Source organism: Urocampus carinirostris, chromosome 7, assembly GCF_059441175.1.
Source record: "Urocampus carinirostris isolate Australia breed hairy pipefish chromosome 7, RoL_Ucar_1.0, whole genome shotgun sequence".
In the NCBI taxonomy this organism is placed as follows: Eukaryota; Metazoa; Chordata; class Actinopteri; order Syngnathiformes; family Syngnathidae; genus Urocampus; species Urocampus carinirostris.
Genome location: NC_142355.1, coordinates 5,010,566 through 5,020,161, shown reverse-complemented (window position 1 = coordinate 5,020,161; position 9,596 = coordinate 5,010,566). Strand labels below are relative to the sequence as shown.

The window sequence follows — 9,596 nt, the reverse complement described above, 5'->3', positions numbered from 1 at the left end:
GATTTCAAACTCTATCTATCTATCTATCTATCTATCTATCTATCTATCTATCTATCTATCTATCTATCTATCTATCTATCTATCTATCTATCTATCTATCTATCTATCTATCTATCTGTCTATCTATCTATCTATCTATCTATCTATCTATCTATCTATCTATCTATCTTTTTCTCTCTCTCTCTTGCTCTTTCTATCGATCTATTTTTTTCTCTCTCTCTCGCTCTATCTATCTATCTATCTATCTATCTATCTATCTATCTATCTATCTATCTATCTATCTATCTATCTATCTATCTATCTATCTATCTATCTATCTATCTATCTATCTATCTATCTATCTATCTATCTATCTATCTATCTATCTATCTATCTATCTGTCTGTCTGTCTGTCTATCTATCTATCTATCTATCTATCTATCTATCTATCTATCTATCTATCTATCATGTATGCAGACCATTATATATGATTTCAAACTCTATCTATCTATCTATCTATCTATCTATCTATCTATCTATCTATCTATCTATCTATCTATCTATCTATCTGTCTATCTATCTATCTATCTATCTATCTATCTATCTATCTATCTATCTATCTATCTATCTTTTTCTCTCTCTCTCTTGCTCTTTCTATCGATCTATTTTTTTCTCTCTCTCTCGCTCTATCTATCTATCTATCTATCTATCTATCTATCTATCTATCTATCTATCTATCTATCTATCTATCTATCTATCTGTCTGTCTGTCTGTCTATCTATCTATCTATCTATCTATCTATCTATCTATCTATCTATCTATCTATCATGTATGCAGACCATTATATATGATTTCAAACTCTATCTATCTATCTATCTATCTATCTATCTATCTATCTATCTATCTATCTATCTATCTATCTATCTATCTATCTATCTATCTATCTATCTATCTATCTATCTATCTATCTATCTATCTATCTATCTATCTATCTATCTATCTATCTATCTATCTATCTATCTATCTATCTATCTATCTATCTATCTATCTATCTATCTATCTATCTATCAATCCTCCTTGTTTTATAACCTTATCTTCTCTGTTCCTTTATCTTCTTGTTTTTTTACCTCACTGTGAATGTGTGAAACTGGAGTGTCATGCCCAATTTCGTTGTCACAATATGTTAACCCATTTTGTAACAATGACAATAAAGGTACATTCTATTCCATTCTATTCTATTCTAAAACGTAATAGTCACAAATACAGTGCTGCATATCCTGTGAACACGTTTCCACCAGGACAGACTTGTTTTGACCTGAAATGATTGAAAGGAAACCCTTTTTTTTCATGCATGGCTTTAGAAAGGTGCATCCTGAACGAGTATTCCCACAAGCTGGTCTGAGCCACGGTCTGAGCCGGACAGCCTGTCTGCCCGTGAGCAATTGGCACCTCGTCACTATGGACTTTGCAGACTTTACAACTGCAGTGCATGTGCCCTTTGTATTTTCATAATGTACTTTTGGGACACTATACTTGGCAAAACTATGAAAAAAATATAATAAAACAGTGCTGTACACCAAATTGGACACATAGAAATTGGTTTAGGACAAAACACGTTTTTGCTTGTCAACACGTCCTCATTTGAGACTACACGGGCGCCGGGCGGGAATGACCCTAGCGCTGATGTCATTTTGGGAGTCATCTTTTTCTTGGCAAGTCATCAAAACCCTCCAACAGTTTTGGAGAAATTTCCCTTTTGTCTTCCTTTGACAGTTGCACACCTCAACTCCATGCTCCTAACCCCCCCTGCCTCCTAACACACACTCCCCACTTTGTCCTCCTGGTCCCAACAAGGAAGCTGAAGAAAAAAACTCGAGTGGAGAGAAGGTCCTTTAGAAATAGAGGATACAACTGTCTCTTGTTTGCATCTCAGTGCAAGTAATATTAAACACTCACTTGATTTTTTTTCCACTAGTGATTGTCATGGTTGATGTGCTTTTTAAAAGTCCCAAAATAAAAAAACCTGCATTTGTGGCGGGAAAAAAAAGTGACGTCACATGCCGTTTTAATTGTTCACATTCATCAGAATTGCCAAGAAACAAACATAAAATTAATCTGCACATTTCTGAGAAAATATGGATTTGAGATCCGATCTGCAACCTCAGTGGAAATGTTTAAATCTAAGCTTAAAACACACTTCTACTCTATAGCATATGAATAACCTATACTTTTCGTGGACAATACTTTACCAAGAGATACAAAGTCATTTTAATAAGGTTTGCGCAAAGGACGCTAGGTGCTAAGGACATTTTTCGGCACGAAACAGCAAGGTTGAAACTGTCACAATCACCCGGATCTGGAACACCTGTGCTCAGGATTTGGCGCCAGCCAGGACAGCTGATTGGCGCACCCTGTCCATTTAAATCCTCAGCTTCCGGAAACAAAGTGTCTGATTGTACTATGCTACCTGTTGCCATCTGCTCAGAAAGCCCGTACCTCCGACTCTTTGCCTGCCTCCTGTTTTTCTACTTGATCTCCGTTGCCGACCCGTTTCCGAATTTGCCTACGACCTGCCCTGCCCGTCTGATTCCTGATCACATTTCCGAACACTACGACGCCCTTCTTCTCCAGCCCCGACCAACAACACGACGATTCCACCTGTCCACGACCATTCCCGCCAAGCCTTCGCCCGCCTGTCAAGCTTCATCAATCCGTCAAACAACGGATCGAAGAATCACGCCTTGTCATTCCTTCCTTCCAATAAAAACCAAGAAACGAGTGCAAGTGATCTCAGTTTTCCTTCTGTCTCGCCTGACAGAAACTATCAATACAGCCCTAGAGCTCCCTCTTGCTGTTTAGTGTGAAAATTACATGTGACATGATATACCTGGTCATCAAGTGTTAATAGGTTCACATATAAATCTCACCAGTGTATAAGTCGCAACCTGGGCCAAACTATAAAAAAACGACTTTCAGCCCGGAGAATACGGCAATCAATTTACGGGTATATTTAGTAAAAATAAGGCTTACTTTGCAGGATTACCATTTTATTTAAAAGTATATTTACACATAAACAATGCACCGATAGATGAATTGTGTCTATCATAATTCATTAAGAGTTAGCTTGGGTTTAAAACTGGGCACACCAGAGCCCAATCCTCACCTAAATTATACCAAGCCTTTATATTGACTGTTGAAAAATTCAGTCACATTTTGTGGGTGGACCTAAAAGATGGCTACAGTCAATTTTGCACATGGCGCTGCATATTAGACCACCATTCAACTCATGGGACAACCGTTCCGACATACCTCTAGAGCAGGGGTAGGGAACCTATGGCTCGGGAGCCATATATGGCTCTTTTCATGAGTACGTATGGCTCCGAAATAAAATGTAACTATTGCACATCTCTCCGTGGCGTTCCAAAGTCAAGTGATTTCATCCCGATTTTGGTCCATTAAAGCCGAACTAACTTAATGCAGAAGTTCGATAAGAAACCATTCAAACGGATAAATAAAAACGCTGGCAAACGACTTTGATTGGGTGAGCAGTACATGTGGGCGGATCCCTGCACATAGCGCAAGGCACTTCCTTCTCTCTCTCGCGCTCAGTGCAGTCTACACCGAAAGTGAATATGACGATATGCTTATCGTTTGCAGTAATTTGTGACATTTTTACAAACGAACTTTGCATGCACATTGTTTTGAAACTGTTATTAAGGACAGATTTCATGAAAAAAAAATGCCTCAACACTCTTAACTGAAGGTGGAAAACAAATTGTAAATGGCATATTTACATTGATTTGGGACACAGGTTTTGGCATTATTATCATTTCATACGTTTGATTAAATCATCAGATGACACACAGTGAAATCAAATGTGCTGAAGAATTAGCTTTTATCTAGAGAGCGTGTTTGGCAGTTTTTTTCAATTTTGTCTGAAAATATATCATGTGGCTCTCTCAATTTCTTTTTAAAACATTTTTTTCTTTTATGGCTCTTTGGGTCAAAAAGGTTCCTGACCCCTGCTCTGGAGGATTGGCATCCACTCTTCAAAATTAGACTCAGGACATCCCAGAGTTTGTTTGAAAGTTAGAAAGTTAACGTTAGGTGTGTAAAAACATTAGTTTCTCAATGTGTTCCTAATGTGAGCTAAAAAAGAGAATTTTTTGTCTGCCATGTAAAAGAGAAAGTTTCATTTTTCCTAATAAACTATACTATGTGGTTAAAATGTGAGGACTTTTTATAGCATTTGTCTTAAAAAACAGGGGCGGCAGTGGCTCAGGAGGTAGAGTGCTCGTCTTGGGATCAAGAGATCGCAGTTCGAATCCCGGCTCCTCCGTGTTACATGTTGAAGTGTCCTTGGGTAAGACAATGAACCCCTTATACCCCCAATAAGCAGGTTAGCGCCTTACATGGCTGCACGGCCGCTATTGGGAAATGTGAAGCACACTGTAAAGCGCTTTGGGAAGTCTTGACTTGAAAAGCGCTATATAAATGCAGATCATTTAATTTCATTTCATTTCATTTAGGAATTTTATTTAAATAATGTTTATATTGTCTTTTATTATCATATCTGGTATTGTAGTAATCCTCAAGTAATTGAAAGTAATTGATTTACTTTACTGCAATATTAAGGCGTTCAGATTATGTTTTCCAACAGGTGACCAGTAACTGTTAGTGTTCTCGTTTACCCGCGTCCCTGCATCCTAGACCCATTATTTTTGCTGGGGACGCATCGTGTCACATCAACGTGTGTCCCCGGGACGCAACTTTTTTGACACAAAATTGTCATTATCATTTTTTAACAAAGATTTACCGCACTCCAAACCTTTTCGTCAGGCAGATGTTTTTGTGTGCTTGTATAATTGTGTGTGTATGTGTGTGTTTTCGAACTTTTGTTAACTCTTATGTTGTCAGAAGCTTTTTCCTTGATTAAACTATGCTCTTACCGAAACATGTAAACCCGATAAAACTTCATCAGTGTTCTCGTTTGCCCGCGTCCCTGCGTCCTAGACGCATAGTGTCAAATCAACGTGCGTCCCTGGGACGCAACTTTTTTGACACGAAATTGTCAGAATTACCCGATTACATTTTTTTTAAACAAAGATTTATCGCACTCCAAACTTCGTCAGGCAGATCCGCCATTGTTGTTTTGGTCTCGCGGTTCGAGTTTTCGTCTGCACACCGATCTCGAGTTCGAGTTGTGTAGTGAAAGTCCGTCTCTTTTTAGAGAACCGGCTTTTTCGGCTCAACTCATTAAAGAGCCGGCTCTCAAGCGGCTCACTTGCTTTGATGCATTGTATTACGAATGATTATGTTGTAGAAAGAAGTTAAGAAAAAAAGGAAGTATAAAATGAGTAAATGAAAAAAGACAGGTTTGTGGTGATCCCTTTTAATCAGTAAATTACCAACAATAATTTAATGCAGAAAATGAATTCATAATTTGAATAAGAAAATGTATTATTCTACTTAATTATAGTTGCATGTATTTTTTCCTTCTACAGAGAGCGTCCAAGCGACTACATTTTTTAACTTGTTTTTATGCTAAACCTATTCATGTCGAGCAACTCAGTGTCTCACAACAAAATGTTCATTAACAATATGTATGATATAAGGAACACATGTATAATATAACATGTTAAACTACACAAATAAACATGTTTTTGTATTTTGTAAGGTAAAATACGACAGTTTGTAAGGGCATGGAGCACACTAAATTTTGGGGACCCATGGATCTCTGTTGGGACCCATAGATTTTTGAGCATGCGAGTCCCCGGGACCCATCACTTTTCACAGGTAAAATGAACACTAAACTGTATAGGATTACATTTTAAAAGTAACCCTTCCCACCCTGAATACAATGCAGTTCAATGTTGCCTGCTAATAACATCATCAAGCTTGCGTCTTACCTGCGCTCAACTCTGCCTCTTCACATACAGTTCATGCCCGTCTGTGCCACACCCGAACGCACCTCTGCTCTTATTCTCATACACAAGCTCAAAAGTCAAAATTGGAAGAAGAAGAAAACGGCAGCAGGCACTGTGGACCCTCCTTCCTCCCGACTCCAAACATACGAAAGTGAGTCCGACTGAGACGGTAAGCACTTTTTCCCCAAAATGTGTCCACTCCCCTTGAATCTGGCGCTCTTGAACTCTTAGTGCTCTCAAAGCTGCTGTTTGTGTGTGTGTGCATGTTGCTAGCCCACCCCTAGAGGGACAAACCACTCACTTTTAATTGGGGCCCAGCTTAACTGGGAGGGCCCCTCAGCATCTGTATGTCTCTGGATGGATGGGAATTGGATCAAAAGAAATGCTAATAATATCCTTGGGAGGTACAAAAGAAAATTACAAGAATTCTAAGAGGAATCCATGACTCAAGATCTTTTTACAATCGCTGGAATCTCCAAGCGATTTCCTTGTAAATTCTCAATTGTTTGGTGCATAAAAGTGTATAAAGTCCCCAACATTTTTGTGAAATAATGCTTTTATAACATCTCTCATCTCATCAAAGCAGCACGGCGGCGCAGTGGTTAGCGCTTGTGCGGCACAGTTCATGTCATGGGAACCTGTCGTGGGTTCAAATCCAGCTCCAGACTTCCTGTGCGGAGTTTGTATGTTCTCCCCGTGCTTGCGTGGGTTTCCTCCGGGCACTCCGGTTTCCTCCCACGTTCCAAAAACATGCTTTTCAGGTGGATTGGCCGGTCCAAATTGTCCCTAGGTGTGAATGAGCGAATGAGTTGTCTGTCCCTGTGTGCCCTGCGATTGGCTGGCAACCAGTTCAGGGTGTCCCCTGCCCACTGCCCGGAGATGGCTGGGATGGGCTCCAGCCCCCCCGCGACCCTAATGAGGATAAGCGCGACGGCTGATGAGATGAGATGAGATGCTTTTATAAATTGCCCCACTATTAAAACCATTTCACTGTAATGTTTTTGTATTAACCCAATACACTGTCTCCCCTGATACTGACCGGTTAGACTTGACTGTCCCAGACCCTCAAGCTCAGGTTATTTGTACTCAACCTAGCCGTTATGATCTTAGGGTCCGCCAGTCCATCAGGCCTCCCAGTCGTCTTTATTGTTAGATGAATGACCAGTTGGTAGGTGACAATTCTGTGTCCGCAGTATCTGCTAGTTCATTGTAAACGTTAAAAATCCACTATACGATCTATATTCTAAAATGTATGTTATGTAATTTGAAAAGAGAGCTCTTTGATATGCTTTGTTGGGCAGTTTTTTTCAGAGGGAACTGCTACTGAGATCAAATAGATCAAAGCCAGCAGAAAAGCTAATGTTGTGACTCATTCATTTGCAGTAACTGTAATAAAATTACATACCTGTCAACCATCATATTTTTCCTTAAAGGATAGTTTACCCTAGAGATGTTATTAAATGTATGCAAATACAATTTTTAAACTTTAAAGGTCCAAACGATGCTTAAATCTCTATCTGCAATTTCTACCTCAATGTCAAAATGTAGGGCCCAAAGTAATCAAAATATGAAATAATATCACAGAATTGTATGTATTGTATTTTGGTCACGACGTAGGACATTGTTTAGAGAAGGGATCTCCAAAACATTTTTTCCAGCCAAGTGCTACAATTTGTTACTAAATAAAGAGCACCCAGTTTAATATGCATTTAAAATAAAAAAACATACATTATTATTATTTTGTTACTATGTTATTACTATGATATTACCAGGTTATTTATAAGAAGCGAGGTTAAGTAGACTTACTCAACCACTGTTAAAAAAAAATGTATAAATAAGAGAAAATTACAATGGCCCGTCACTGTAGTGCTATTTACAGAATCCGTCCTTCGGCACCTCAGGTGTCCTGAGGGGGCACCCATGGTTTAGAACGAGAACCATGGATTAAAGTAGCTAGACAGAAAAACCGTCCTGTCTTGTGTCATCATTAGCCTCTTTTAGCTCATTAATGATGCACGCGCGAGTACGTGCATTTCTCAGGCAAGGATAGATAGATAGATAGATAGATAGATAGATAGATAGATAGATAGATAGATAGATAGATAGATAGATAGATAGATAGATAGATAGATAGATAGATAGATAGATAGATAGATAGATAGATAGATAGATAGATAGATAGATAGATAGATAGATAGATAGATAGATAGATAGATAGATAGATAGATAGATAGATAGATAGATAGATAGATAGATAGATAGATAGATAGATAGATAGATAGATAGATAGATAGATGGATAGATAGATACTTTATTCATCCCAGCAGGGAAATTCACACTTCCAGCAGCATCCCTGCGCTGAAAAACAAAACAATAATAAAGCAAAAGGAATACAATACACAAATACCCAAAGTAACGTGTTGATGTAGATTATTTAATAGTGCTACATAAAATACACACTGTAATAAAAATAGGGTAATATGCAATGTGGGGGTATGATTTAATGTGGGCTTTTACTCCCCCGGGTGGAGTTAAAGAGCCTCATGGCGTGAGGAAGAAATGATCTCCTCAGTCATTTATGAGTAACTGATAAGCAGGGTTGGGTAGGGTTACTTTATCTTGATTACTTTCAATTACTTTTGGATTACTCCAATACCAAATATGCTAATAAAAGACTAAAGAAACTAAATATGAATAACTCACAACACATGGTAAGCTTTCTCTCTTGGCTTTGATCTCTTTGACCTCCGGCAAAACTAACATAAAATGCGAGAGAAACAAAATGAAAATAAATCCAAACAGCTTTTTGCCGTTCCATGTATTCCGTTACTCCCCAAGGCTGCACAAAATTTAGTCATTTTATTCATATTTAGTTTATTTTGTCTTTTATTAGCATATTTGGCATTGGAGTAATCCAAAAGTAATTGAAAGTAATCAAGTTAAAGTAACCCTACCCAACCCTGCTGATAAGTTGAATAAATGTTTGGCTCTTCATAGAACTGAAATAGCAGTGACTGAATGCAAATACAGGGAAGCTTTCCAACAGACGATAAAAAACACATGTTTAACGAAAATCATATTAATCTCTGAAAACTGTGCAATAGTTATAACATGTTTTACCATAATTTTGAATAAAATACAATAAAATCACATAGTTTGTTGAGTCAGACGGGCAGGGCAGATTTACAGAAACGGGTCAGCAACGGAGATCAATCAGAAGAAAACAGGGAGCAGGCAAAGAGTCTGAGGTACGGGCTTACTGAGCTGAAGCAACAGGTAGCATGAGTACAATCAGACAAAGTGTTACCAGAAGCTTGGGATTTAAATGTACAGGGTGCACCAATCAGCTGTCCTGGCTGTTGGCGCCAAATCCTGAACACAGGTGTTCCCGATCCGGGTGATTGTGACAGGTTTGTGGTTATCCTTTTAATCGGTATATTACCAACAATAATTTGATGCAGAAAATGAATTAATAATTTGATGATTAAAACTGAATGAGTAAATAGATTTATATTACATATTGGTAGCTGATTTACAATTTCAACCTCGATAACACTAAATTTTGGGGACCCATAGATCTCTGTTGGGACCCATAGATTTTTGAGCATGCTAGTCCCCGGTACCCATCACTTTTCAGAGGCAAAATGAACACTGCACGCCCTGCAATCAATCGGGTCCTGGGAGTAGATA

At 38.4% G+C, this 9,596-nt stretch overlaps 1 protein-coding gene across 1 annotated transcript in view; it reads right to left on the bottom strand.

The window, feature by feature from the left end:
* sema3d (sema domain, immunoglobulin domain (Ig), short basic domain, secreted, (semaphorin) 3D) overlaps window positions 1–6,126 on the bottom strand; it is a 104,961-nt gene extending 98,835 nt beyond the window's left edge. The window contains exon 1 of the mRNA XM_088339579.1: window positions 5,889–6,126. The gene's annotated coding sequence lies outside the window, so the exon portion shown is untranslated. The remainder of the gene's footprint in view (window positions 1–5,888) is intronic.
* Between the last annotated feature and the right edge of the window lie 3,470 nt (window positions 6,127–9,596).